Below are 14,458 nucleotides of genomic sequence, written 5' to 3'. Positions count from 1 at the left end.
GCCTTTTTTAAGGTTGTGCATTTTTTCTGCCACATGTAAATAAAAGCTTTGTTTAAAAAAATCCTTCTGTGCTTGTTTCAATTGGCTCCAATATTAATTAACATTTCAACAGGCATTGTATTAACTTACAACCCTAAATGAGTCCATCAGGACAGACATGACAGTGTCTGAATGGGAAGATAGACCTATGTGTGTGTGTATTAGGAGGAGCGGGGACAGGTTTGTGTGATGTTGAGTGATAAGGGGAACACCTGCACACACCTGGCAGGCTGTCAGCACACATGGAGAACACATGCTCAAGAGAAGAGGGTGGCTGCAGGTGGGAGAAAGGGAGGTGAATAAAAAATCATGGCACAAGCAAGATGAAGATGCTGAGCAAGAAGGCCAGAGTGGGTGAGGTTTGCAGAAGAAGTGTGAAATTAGCTGAGTGTGGGAATCCCACTGACCCAGTTCCTGCTGTAGGAGCGGCCACAGATGGAAGCAGGAAACAGGCTCAAGACCAACAAATATACCCCAGAGAGGCAGACGCTGGAGGCTGCTGGCAGAACCTCAGGACTGACACAGATCCACTCAGTCTGTGTAGCCATCTGCTCAGTAAACTCCTCTTACCTTGTAGGAACTTTTGGAGGAAGTCTGCGCTTACGAGCGCAGATGAAGGTGAACATACAGAGTGCACATATGGCAGCAATGTGTCTGCAATCCCTGCTGCCCTCCTGACCCACACACACTGACGCCAGCATGTCTTAGTGAGGTAACAACGCGTTTCCTCCAATAGCTCTCAGTGTTGAGAGGTGGATGCATGTGTGTGTGTTTGAGGGGGGTTTGAGGAGGCTTGAGATCAGATTGCATGACTTGGCTTGCCCAATGTAAACAGCACCTGAAAGATTACACACATGCATGTGTGCACGGGTGCACACACACACGAACGCATACACCTATTGAATAAAGAATATTACTTTGATCAAGGGGGATTTTTCATTTGCCTGCCTACCTCTCCGGGCTGTTGTGAAGTGAGAGCAGAGAATCATTTAGCTGCTGCACACCTACACAGGCAGTGAGTCACAGAGCTAGGCCACAGGGGACTGAACTCGACTTGAACTGCTGATTTGACGGACATAGAGACGGGGGACAGGGATGGATGACTAAAAAAGATGAAGAAGACACATAATGTGTGTAACAATGCTACAGAGTTAGGTGAAATTCTATTTTTCCCCTTTGGATATATGAACTTTTCCTCCACAATTGGATGCAAAATGCCACCAAAGTAGACAGACTAAGCAGTATTTTCTATATGTTTGGGGCGTTTTGAAATTCAACCCTACCATCTTGCTTGTGGGACATTATTGTGGTTTGCAGTGCGTAGGTGGCAGTCTATCATTCTGTTGCTTTGAGGCAATGAGATCACTGGACCTGTCACCTTTCTTTTGCAGAGTGTGTGTGTGCATGTATGTGTGTAATATCATATTGGTCTCCTCAAAGTGTTTTAGTGTTCGCAGCGTCACGCATGCGGCCCCTGACTAATGTGACATTCCTGAACCATTAGTGACAGACATACAATACAGCCATCTAACAGATGAGAGAGAGAGAGAGAGAGAGAGAGAGAGAGAGAGAGAGAGAGATCACTCCTCTGCCTACTGTCCTTGAGTCATAGTAATGATTAGGTTTTCCCGTAACAGGAAATAATGTTATGCTGACCTAATTATGAAGAAAAGGGGATTGCCATTTAGTTTAATTTCTCACATGTGTTATTCCCATGGAAAGACTGTCTATGCATTACTACCTCGCTCTATTTAATGAAAACAGTAAAAAATTAAATGGCGGGGGTTTTCTGCCAGTGAAGCAGAAGCCTTGATGTTGCTTTCATGAACAATGAATTCTACTTTGGTTTTGTGTACAAAAACGCTGATGTTTGACAATTTGCAGCCGGATGAGTTCTATTTTGTTTTAGAGTGCCGTCATCTTGGAAATATATGCATCTCTCTAAACAATCGTCCTGTTTAGAGTTGTAAGTGGGGCTTTGCATGTGTGCAACAGAACAGATTACAGAGCTGCATAAACTCCCCTCTCTTGATTTGAGTAATAAGAAGCAGTGCTGCATGTCAACAATGAAACAAACCTTTCCTAACACGTGGGGCTACTGACATTTTTGAAAGCTGAAATAGCAGTTTTCCCCATCAACTACTTTGCTCTCAGTGTATGTGTTTGTGGTAATGTTTGGGACACAGGAAGTGGCCTGTCTGTCTTGTATAAACACAACCCTTCCCAAAAAAAAAAAGTGCTGATATAAAGCATCTGGGTGCGGCTACAGCTGTTTGTGTGTATGTTTGTGGGTATGTTTGAAGTGTGGATTTTTCTGCTGGAGGTTCATAGTGGTCTATATTGAGGAAGAGTACAGTATATTGCTGGAGCCAGAGCTGGCAGGGGATGCGGCACTGATTCACTGGAGGATCAGATTCAAGCCAGGAGGGTTAAGTCACTGGGTTAAAGTTTCAAACCCTCTTACAAAGCTGCTGTGCTCTTACACAATGTCACTGCTCAAAGCTTCAGTGCATATCTCTCCTCCTCTGTCCCAGTGGACTCGCCTATCTGCTTTTGTCCTTTTAAAGATGTATGCTTTTATTTATTTATTTATTTCATTTAAAATATCTTCCGCTCATTGTAACTTTTACAATGAGCTGAAAATGTTTCTCCAGTGAGCATGTGGGATGGGGAAACTAATGGCCTAAAGTTTGAAGGAGAGGGTGAACTGGGGATAAGAAGATAATCACAGGAGGAGGAGAAAACGAAGCAATGAGGGAGAAGAGATTGAGGGAAAGAGATTGGACATTGGGGGAGGAGGGAGGTGGGTGTGAGTGTTTGGTGAAGAATGAGCAGTTCTGTTTGTGGGACGTTTATCAAATCAGTGGGGAGTAGAATTTGCCGAGGAATGCCACATGTTGCAATGTAGACTTGATCAATGACATGTGCTGCGAGGGCACATGTGGTAGCTTTTGTAAAAGACTGGATGGTCTCAGGTCTACATAAAGTCTTAGCATGCTTGGACTATGTAATGCTTGGTCACACACATGCACACACAAAGAGCTCAGATCTCTGGACAAATAAACCAGTTTTACCCAAGGACAGGATATGGCCTCTAGGAGGGGGTACACGCCATTTCCTGCCCACCTCCGCACTCCTGCTGTCCCCTTCAATGCTGAGTGTGTGTGTGTGTGTGTGTGTTATGTGGCTGGTGCTGTGTTTCCTCCTAAACACAGACCCTCTCTGTCCCACGAGGTCAGAGGGTAGAGGATGAGCCATAAAGGGACAGGAGGGTAAACAGATGAGATACAAAGTGTGTAACAACCAGGTTTCCAACCTTGGTGCCATCCAGACCTACAAACGTTTTCTTTACAACCAAAAGCTAAAGCCACACAATACTGTTGCCTTCTGTTGACTTCAATTCAAAAGCATGCAGAAGGACAGTGAAAGTAGACGAGGACAAGAAAAATCTCAGTTATTTACATATATCATGAACACATACATATAACAGAAAAACATTTCATAGGTTTGAGATGGTTTAATTTTGATTTAAGGTATGGTGATATGAAGAAGCATGAATGTCACAGTATACTGTATTGTACAAGAGGTTAAATATTTGAGGTATATTTGTTTTTTACATTTATTTTTTTATAATTTAATTTTCTGAAAATCAATAATTTGGGTTAGGGGTTAGGAGAGGAGGGAGAAAATGGAGTTGTTTTTAATAACATTCTGCAGATTATGCTATTCAAAGATATATAATACACATTTACTGGAGTACCGGAGTATTTACTACAACATTTCAATGAAAAGACTACATATGACAGCAATGGTTAATTTGGTTTCTAAAGTTTGAGTTTGAATGGATGATTTTGGATTATTTTTACATGGAGTTGTCATTACTCTACTCTGAATACTTCTTCCTCCACTGCACTCAAAGCATACACAATGTGCTCAATGTCATAGTAACCCCTGGGTCGTATATCTCTTAATCTGTTCTTGGTCTTACCATCTGGCACCATCGAACTTTATCTGATCAATGTTATGTAATGTGAATGCAAAAGGAGACAGTGTGATTCATTATTTTAAGAAGATGGTTTACACTGTGAATTTGCTATTTTATCAGTATTACAACATGATAACTTTTACAGCCAAGTCGTTAGCTATCAGAGATAAAAACTAATGTGCATGTAAGTACAAAAACCTGCTATATTCAGCACCATGTACAGCAGTTATAGTGACAATAAAGTTTCACTGATGTTCAGTACTTGCCACCTTTACTCAAAAAATATAAGCACTGATAAAGTATGTTGAAGGTTGAAGTATGTTGTGATAAAAAATGTTCTACTTTCCAGAGCCCTTGTTCCAGTAGCATGACCTCACAGCCTCACTACGCCCACATTTGTGATTGTGGTTGCATCAGTGGTAATGTGACCGTGGCTTAACACACTTCATTTCACTTATTAGCCCACCTTCGCCCAAAGAGGGGAAGGTGGGGTGAGGCAGTGAATTACAGGGATTGCTTGGAATGACTTTAGGCTTTAGACTTTAGGGTTGGATTTGCTAAGAAAAAAACATTTTAAAATCATTCTCTGCTGTGAGAGTTTGACACTCAAAGGCTGTTTTCACATTCATCTGCTTAAGGGTGCTCAGTACTCACCTTAAATTTAAGGGATTTTGTAACATCACAACCAAGTCCAATATGTATCTTACATCAGTGTAATGTGGAAACTTGAAGCCTTCAGTGCACAAACATAGAATACACTTTTCATTCACTAGCAAAGACCACACCCACGACATGATGCGCTTGAAAGATTTATTAAGAAGACGATTGATGAACCAGCAGGTAAACTTCTGAAATGCATCCCCTAACCATAATCCCGTGGTTATTTTTATAGCCATGATGATGAAAGTCGCTGTTAAGGTAGTAGAAACTTGAAACCACACCACAGGTTTCTCTATGACCTCAACAAAGCAATGATTTAAACTGAAACCATAATCGTTCCCTTAACCTAACCTAAAGTGGTTTTTGTGTTTAAACCTAACCAGACTTTCACTACAGTGTTGTCACATCACATGTCCTGCTGATTATTGTTGACAGAGGTGCCAAATTAGAAAACGCTCCTCTTGTTCTGGAGTGCACATGATCCAATGATCTATTTGGTCAGGAAAACTTGTTATGACTTTTTTGATCTGGTAATTGAACTTTTGATAAATAATTTTAGACACACATTATTAAGTTAGATCATTTTTTATATTTCATTAAACAAACGTGGAGGGGGTGATCTCATGTACATTCAGCTGATAAAAGAGAAATGTTACTAGCATCTACAGTGATGTATTTCAACAGTGAGCTAACCAAGGTTGGATGTGGTGCAATATTAGGAGTGTCAAGGCCAAATGTGCACAAAAACCACACACAGTAAGCAAGGCAGAGGCCAGCAAATCCTAACATGAGGGAGTTATGGAGTACTAACAGAGAGAAGAGAAAAGGAGGGTAAAAACTGAGGGGGATGTTGCAAAGAAAGCAGGTGTCAGAATAGATATATGAATGCACAACGGTGTGGATTATAATGAGAAGAAGGGAGAGGGTATCAAAATAGGAAGGCTGAGACTGCTGTTGTGTTTTGCTTGGACCCCTGGATGAGTCTGTGTTACACTTGGCAGCTGAGAGCGGAAAATCTTTCTTTTCTTTCATCCATCCCTCTCTTTTTTCCTCACTTCGCGTTGTGTCATTCTGTCATTCTTTCTTTCCCTCTCTCCCCTCTTATTTACCACAGGTATTCAGGTATTTGCCCCTGGGGTGCTGCTGCTGGTGCTGAGAGGTGCAAGGTGCACTTTTGTCCTCCTGTCAGGGCCTGTGTGGGCCCAGGGGGGCACCAGCCCAAGAACCAGGACAGTTCTATTGTCCTGACGCATTCCAGTCAATGAGGGATACGGAAAGGAGCAAAGGAGGGGTGTTGGGTAGGAGGGGGTGAGGGGGGTCAAGACGGGAGGAGATCAGCCTTTGATTTGAGGGAACAGGAGGTTGTGTGCGTGGTGTGACTGCAGAGAGCACAGATTGCCTCTCCTCTTCTCCTCCCGCCTTGTCCCGTCCTGTCCTGTCCCTTGAGGAGCCGCAGGGCAGGCAAATGCACCTGCCTGAAATCCACACCCAAGAGCCAGACGCCTATCTCCCCCAATCTCCAAGGTTTTACAGAAACACTGCATGTGGCACGCACACACACACCAGTGTCTACTTACACTCTCTTCAACAAAACACCTCAGTTATATTGTACTCTACATCTCAGAAATTTGAGTTTAAAATCAGCAGAATAAGTTCAGGTGGGGTTAATTAAGTTTCAGTCAGTCCTTGGATGGTCCTTCTAAATCTAAATCTAATCTGCAAAATCTGTTTAAAGTTGACTTTCTGTTGAACCATTTACATTCTTTTTTATCTGAATAACAAGTCACATGGTCCACTGAGAACATGGAGACACTTAAGTCACTGTGCATGAAAAACAATAATTAATCACATCCAGAGACACTTTCTACTCACTTCTCCTTTCTGTCTTTCACACACACCTTTTCATGGTAAAAAAAACCCTCATTTTATGTTACACGCTTGTATTGCATAATTCAATTCATGCGTCCCTTCACCTCTCAAATCATGATCACATTACTTTGCTACAAAGTTTATAAAAAAGTTACAAACATACACAAACACACACAAGTAAATAAATATATAAAATAAAAAAATACAACAAAAAATGGATTAAATGCAGCAAAATCAACAAATACAAGTTTATACATCCAGTTTCTTTTTGCAAGTTGAGCTTGCCGTGTTTTGTTTGGCATAACTAGAATCAACCCCAGTTTGTCATGGTGAACAGATTCACATTGCATGAGAGGGTAGCTGGTCTAATGTTGCATGTCAGAACACATGGTCAGGCTGATGTGCATGCTTGGTGTATGTGTGTGTGTGAGTGTGTAACTAGACCCTCTTGTGCAAGTAGGGACAGGTGTGTCACCACCTGACCACACCCCCAGGCCACACGGCACCTCCTGTCCCTAACACCTGTCCCCTTCGTCTGTGCAAAGACCTGTATACCCCTCCTCACACACACACACACACACACACACACACACACACACACACACACACACACACACACACACACACACACACACACACACACACTGGCTGTAGTCTGTCTGGGAGGAAGGCAGGTTGCTGGGCTGTGACAGAGGAAGGAGGGATCAGGCGGTCTGTTGGCCAGTTTGTCTTGAGTATCCACACAGCTGTCCCTCTGAAACTAGAACTCCATCGAAGCGTCCGGCTCAAACTCCGTGTCTGCTCTACAGTGTGGTGTCATCTCTGCCCACACGGTGACATCGCTGCAAGCTGTCGGAGAGTCGACCCGGACCAATGTCCCCGTGGCAACAGATGGGAACATATCAAAACATATCTTCTATCAACAGCAACAGCTTTTTTTCTTACAATTGGAGTTTGGGCTATATATTTTTGTGTGTTATGATGAGAGGATTTTACTCATCAGTTTTATTGTTTATTCAATATCATCACTGCCTGCAGTCCAGCAGAGCAAACAACACAAATGTTTGGACTTCACAAAATATATAGTATAGTATATCTCACTAACAATGTGATTGGCAGATATACTGACAGATGTACATTTTGAAGTGTCTTTAATATACTTATAAACAGGCTGGGCTTCTTTATTTGTGTCATTACAAAATTTTTTTACCAGTTGAAAAGGTCAAAGGGTCAGATATACATGGAAATTATGCTGCAAAAGTATTCTCTGTAGTGTTTCATCTTCTCTCAACATCAGAGGGGTTTTTTCCTATTCATGAAGTTTTGGCTCATAGTCTTAAGGGTTATGATAAAGATATGAATGTTGATGCAGTAGCATCACTACTACTAGTCCAGCAGTGTGAGCAGCACAAATGTTCAGATTTCACAAAATATATCCCAATAACAATGTAATCTGCAAATGGAGTGACATTCATAACAGCAGCACATTTTGTAATTTCATGTCTCTAATAATAATTAAAACATAAATATAATATAAATATCTCCTTTCAAAGTAGTTACAAGTGAAAAAGGTCAAGAGAGTCTGAAACATATGGAAACTGCACTTCTAAAAGTCTCAGAGTGGTCTCTATATTTCTTTATTGATTTACTTATTTATGTATTATTTATTATTATTTATATTCCTCTCATTCCAATATAATAATCTTTGTCATATTAATGAAGTATTTTGGTTGCATTTTTAAAAAAGAGAAAGTATTCTGATATGAAACTACCCTACCTTTATTCAAGCTCTGATGACATTGGTATTGTTAACAAAGATAAAAATAATATAAATGTACAGTTTAACACTACTTATATCAAAATACACTACCATACCATACTGTGTGTAAAGAATTGATGTCAATAGGTGATAATTAACACATGGAGGTTTGTTTACCAATAGTTTGATCATACATTGTTGCTCGGCTTGTTGGACTCCTTTCTAGTTATTTCACTGTATCCCCAGATCTTAACTCAAATTAGTGAGTCAAATGTTATCATAACAGATAAGAGCGATGATCAGAACTATGAAATAAGACCCGAGATATAAAGACTGTTGTTTCTTTAGGTATATCTGTGTGTGTTAGAGAGAGAGAGTGGGAGAGAGAGTGGGAGGGAGAGGTCAAAGCAGCCTGAAGGCCATTGTAAATTCCTCGCTGGCTCAACCAAAGACATTCTTCACTGCTGTTTTTCTTTCTAATCTCGATGCTCGGATTACCAGCTAGAGGGCCGAAGACAGGAACACGGGGTGGCATGCATGCACGCATGCACATGTGCCCAAACATGCACAAACACACACAATATACTGCAGTATTGTCATGTCTATGGATGCTCCAGCACATTCAAATATCAGTTCCACTCTCTAAGTCTGTATTGATTGCGGCTGCATTTAGTGTCACACAAATGACATAAAAACAGCAACACACTGAAGTCATTACCTGAGACCTTGTTTTTCTTTTGAAAACCAAGAAAAACAACCCCCTGTGGAGAATTCTGAGAGGATTCACACATGACAGCCCCCAGTGCCACCCAAACACTCACAACACACCGTATTTGAAACTAGAAGCCTCTCATAAAGCCTTTCCAGATGTGACCACACCATTTACACTTCAATGATGAAACTCTAGTTAACTCAGTCAATCAGCAAACAATAAAGTGCCACTTAATGTTCTCATTTGTTAATAGAGGAGTGCTGCCATAGAATAAAATGTGAGCATGCAGAGGTCAGCAGAAATACTAAAATAATTCAAATTATAACACAGCATTGTGTATATATATATATATATATTGTAAGTAATTTATTATTATTATTGGTTAAAGTGTAAAAATTGTGACTCTCAGCACTAACATGTATGTGGACATTTAGACATAATACAATTAACTATAAAATAATAAATAAATAATATAAAAATAATGGGTTTAATTGTCTCCTCAAACACAGGCTATGTGATGTCTTTCTCTCATGTCTTGATGATTTAAGTGCTGTATCTTTTGCTAAAATAGCCGTCATCTCTAACGACTTCATAGGGTTATAAAAGACTTGGGGAACTTCTTTTTGCGGCAGATTTTATTTGTAGAGCTTTGTTTTCAATATGATGTTCTTCTCTGACAGATGCTGACCACTGCAACTACATTTTGGTGCCTTGTAAGTCAATGTAGGCGTGGCACTTTTCTGTGAATAACAAAGAATGAACTCCCACCCTCTGTCAAAGCCTTCATCAGGCATTTCATACAGCAAATGACAACAAGTCTGTATATAAGCACATACACACATACTCATAGTATAATCAGACATCTACCATAAGTGTTGACAATGTGCAGGAGTCCATTTTTTGTCGTGATTCATTGCTTTTTCTCCTACGCACTCTCTTTCTATTTCTGTTTACATGTGAGAAAAGATTACTCCTTCTTTTGCACTTTTATGTGCATGACACAATAAACATCCTATATCACTTGGTTGTTTTCCATATCTGGTCAGCTTCATGTCATGTTTGCAATCTGACTGCTCAGATATTCAATCTTTAAAAATAATGCTTGTGATATTGCTCTGTAACAAAATTGTTGCTAATTATTTGGGAGATTTGGATGTCCAATTTTTGAGGACATTCCTTTAAAGGTTAAATGCACTTATTGTAAGCTGCTTTAGACGAAGCATCTGCCAAATAAATGTGATGTAATGTAGTGGTGGACTGTCTTAGACTACTTATTTGTGTCCATTGTTTACCCCGTTGAAGTGTCAGGGTGCTGACCCTGCTCTTGCTTCCCTGAAGGATTGTGAAATGAAGGGAAATTGTGAAAAAGTGAAATGCACTTTGATTACAATAAATCCTGGTTGTAACTGAAGAGAATGACCCCTTATCAGACTTTAATTTATGATATTAGGTTCACTTGTAATTGTGTTATTCATTTCCTCCATACATGTATGCAATGTTTAGTTCATAAGTACCACTTTCTCTCTCCTGCATGCCCTTCTTGCTGCTACCAGTTTTCAGATGACTTCAGATTATTTTTCCATGTTAGTATTAGTGCTGACACCAGCTACTAACATTACAAATCATGTTTATTTCTATCTAACAACAGAGCGTTACATGAAGAGACAGTGAAGCAAAAAAACAAAACAGAAGGAATGTTTGCAAGGTTTGAAAAATGTCATTACAACACTAAATATCTATGTTGGTAGAGAAGTTTGGATTTGTAATCAAATAATAGGTGGCTGTAATGAAATTACCCTATCTATCAATAAGCATGTTTACAGCTAAATGCTTGCAGTGTCATGAGATAATATGCAGTAGTGGCGGTGGTGATGCACAGTCTACATGTATGATGTCACATGCTACTGGGGAATTTCAGTTAACATAAAAACATCTTTAAAGACAGAATATACATTGTTTTCAGTGATTTTAATATGTATGTAAAAATGTCTCAGTGTATGAAATTAGTAACTTTTTTATTTTATTTTCACCATATGGTTTCTTTCTGTCTAAACTCTCTTTTAACTCAAACACAAAACAATATAGGCAAATAAAAATATTGTATGTATATGTATACATGTGTATTTAATTAATTTATTCTAATTTATATTATGGCAGTCTTTACCCGTATCTTTATGTTTGTCTTTAGGTTTTGGGCCTCACCATGTCTGACATCAAAGTTGAGCTCTTTCCTCTGTCCAGTCTGCTGACGTGCACTGGTAACTGTCTTGCAGCTAATGTATTTCTATCTTTGTCCTTTCCCTTTGCCTAGCCTCAGTCAAACTTTGATGACTTTATACATGAAATATGTAGCAACCAGACAGGGGAAAGTCTGCTTTTACCTTAGTTTGTGTGACTACATTCTCATCCTTTTTAACTGGCCTCTTCACACACCTTGTGATGTATTAAAAGCTGCTTTGAAAAATAAAGCAGAAAACACTTCATCATCCTTCAATCACCACACTTCAACCCTGTGTAACCTGTCATTGTCTCCTTCTAAATCTGGCGATACAGTAATCTCAGTACATGCTGTTAGGCCAACTTTGTAAAGTAACTCTCTTCAACCACTTGTGCACACAAGCACATGCACAGATCCCAAACAGCTGGGTAAATCTTGAATCCCTTTCACGGTGACAACAGACATGGGATTGATGCCCAGTAAGGTGCTCCACCAGGGGGCAGAGGCCATCCGTCACCCCTTGATCCAGCAGATCAGAATCAAATCACTGGAAGTCTCTGTTGCCATTTTTGTTTCTTCAATGATTATGATATTAAGGCTCCAAGGTCTTCAGTTAGAGACACAGGTGTAATGCAATGCATATCTATCTGTAACTTCATGAAAGAAATCCTGGGGATTACCATGGGGGGTAAATTTGGGGGAAGGGGTGGGGGCATATAAGTAATCATCCTCACCCGTCCTCCGCCTTCTTTTGCGGCTTGGCTGAACCAGCATGAGTCTTCACACTACAGCAGGTGTGAGGAGAAAAAGAGGGAAAGGGAGTGAGGGATAAAAAGAAAGGGGAGAAAAGAGTGCAAGGGCACCTGTTTTGGACTCCCATGCCTTCCTTTTGCAGGCTGAGGCTTGCACTACCCTGCCCAGGACTACACATTCACATCTCACACACGCCTCCTCAGCTATGTGAAGGAGTATTGTAGGGTCAATTCTCAGGGGTTAGAAATAAACAGAAATGGGGAAAACGTCAAAGGGGACTCGTAATTATGGTCAGTAATTACTGATGGTCACGGCAGTGAATCAAAATCAACTGAAAGCCCTCAGAGACTTTTATTTCCCTTTAAGTGGCTCATGCATGCGTGGAGAAAGATGTGTGCATCTATTACAAAACACTAGAGATGGGTAATTTTAGCCTTAGTGCTGGTAGCATTTAGCAACTCTGAAAAGGTGTATCCATCAAAAAGTTTCACGATTGTTCCCACAATCCAAGCTGCACACTTTTATATGACCTCCTTTGTATGCATTTTGATTTTGACTAGACTCCTCATGTTTCCTGTTTAACTCTAGTATCAACTATCAATTGAAGGCAAAGATGTGAAAGTACATATTTTAAACTTTCAAATCAAAATATTTTAATGTTTTTTCAGTTTGTGATCAATTCAGAGTGATGGATGTTATGATTATGAAGGATTATCTCACATGAGCATGTTAAAATCAAATGTGACAACATTTTCAAATTGTGTTTCAAATTTGGATTTAGTAACTTGAATGGTGAAGTCTTCTTTCATTCTTTGTTGTACATAAGCCAGCATTAAGAGCAGGTTCTTCTTCTTCTTCTCCTTAAGTATTTCAGAGTTATTCTAATATTAATACCCCACACCCAAACACACACAGCCTGGTCATCTGATCTGACCACCACAAGGACCAAAGTCAGCGTATCAGAGGTCTGGATGCACCCACATTAAATCTAACACACACACACACACACACACACACACACACACACACACACACACACACACACACACACACACACACACACACACACACACACACACACACACAATAACAGCATGCCTACAGAGCTCACTCAGGCTCATTAACCTCCTGGTGGGGGGTGGGGGGGGTCAGGGGCATCAAAGTGGCAGGATCACTGCAGACTCACCCAGCAATCCTACCATGGGGGTCTGGAGCCGCAGCGTCTCACCCCCTAATGAGAGGCCATGACATGCACACATCCACACACAGTTTGACCCCTCAGGACCAGCTGGAAAAGAGAGTCTGACATGCCTGTCCCAACCCTCCTCCCCCTCCCCTCGAGCCTCTTCCATTCCTTTCCCAAACTCCACGCATTCCAGTCGCAGCGCAGCGGCTGGGACAGCTTGCAGTCACCACTGGCTCGGTCATGTCTCACTTCCCCAATATACCAAGATCCAGAGCGAAGGAGAGAAAGATTAATATAAAGAGAGGGAGCAGTATGTACAAGAGGGCTGTAAATACTGATTATTTTTAATTATATCAATATATATGATAATTAATTGATTAATTAACATCATACAAGCCAAAAAAGCAGCAAATCCTCACAATTGAGAACCTGGAACCGGGGTTGGTATTTTTATTTGAAAAAATGACTTAAACTATTGATTGATTATCAGAATAGTCTCTGATTAATTTTCTGTCTATGGACTAAAAATAAATTGCTCTGATTTAATGTCCAAAATTAGGCTTGATTTGGCCATGATTATTCATTTTCAAAATCATGGAGAATCTGGAAAGCCATGCTTTGCAGCTGGGCCTCAGAAAAGTGTCAATTAATACAAACACTTCACAAATTTGAGAGTTTAGTCTGGTAAATGACAGAAAATCTGAATGCAGCCTGCTTGTTTACGTAATCTGCATAAATCAGTTGTATAATGGGTCATTAAAGGAGGAATGATTATGTTAATTGTGAACCAGTCCTATTATAGTAGTCTTATTATAGTCGCTAAATTTCCAGTGACTTCTTGCAACAACAATGTGTTAAAGTTTAGATTTTGTGAGCATAAAGATCCTGGTTTCATAAAGCACACATCCAAAACAAGAGACAGAAGAAGAGAAAAAAACAACAACAAACAAAACAAATACACACCTATCTGTCAATCAGCACTGCTGATGGGCAAACGCACTTAGAGGCATGTGGGGTGGTGGTGGTGGTGGTGGTGGTGTGAGTTAGTTCTCAGTTGAGAGAAAAGAAAGGAAAGGGAGGAGGGGGGGATTTGAAATAGCATTCTGCCAGAAAGGCAAGTGCAGCAGCAGCAGCAGGGTGAAGGAGGGGTGCAGGGTCGAGGGAAGAGGCACCTTGCAACAGCTGGTCTCAATTATCCGTGGAGGGGCTGCTGAGTGTACAGGACTGTGTGTGTGTGCGTGTGTGCGTGTAAGGTTGAGGCATCGCAGGGGGAGGGC

This window comes from Scomber japonicus, chromosome 4 (genome assembly GCF_027409825.1).
Source record: "Scomber japonicus isolate fScoJap1 chromosome 4, fScoJap1.pri, whole genome shotgun sequence".
Classification (NCBI taxonomy): domain Eukaryota; kingdom Metazoa; phylum Chordata; class Actinopteri; order Scombriformes; family Scombridae; genus Scomber; species Scomber japonicus.
This window is presented reverse-complemented; position numbering follows the sequence as displayed.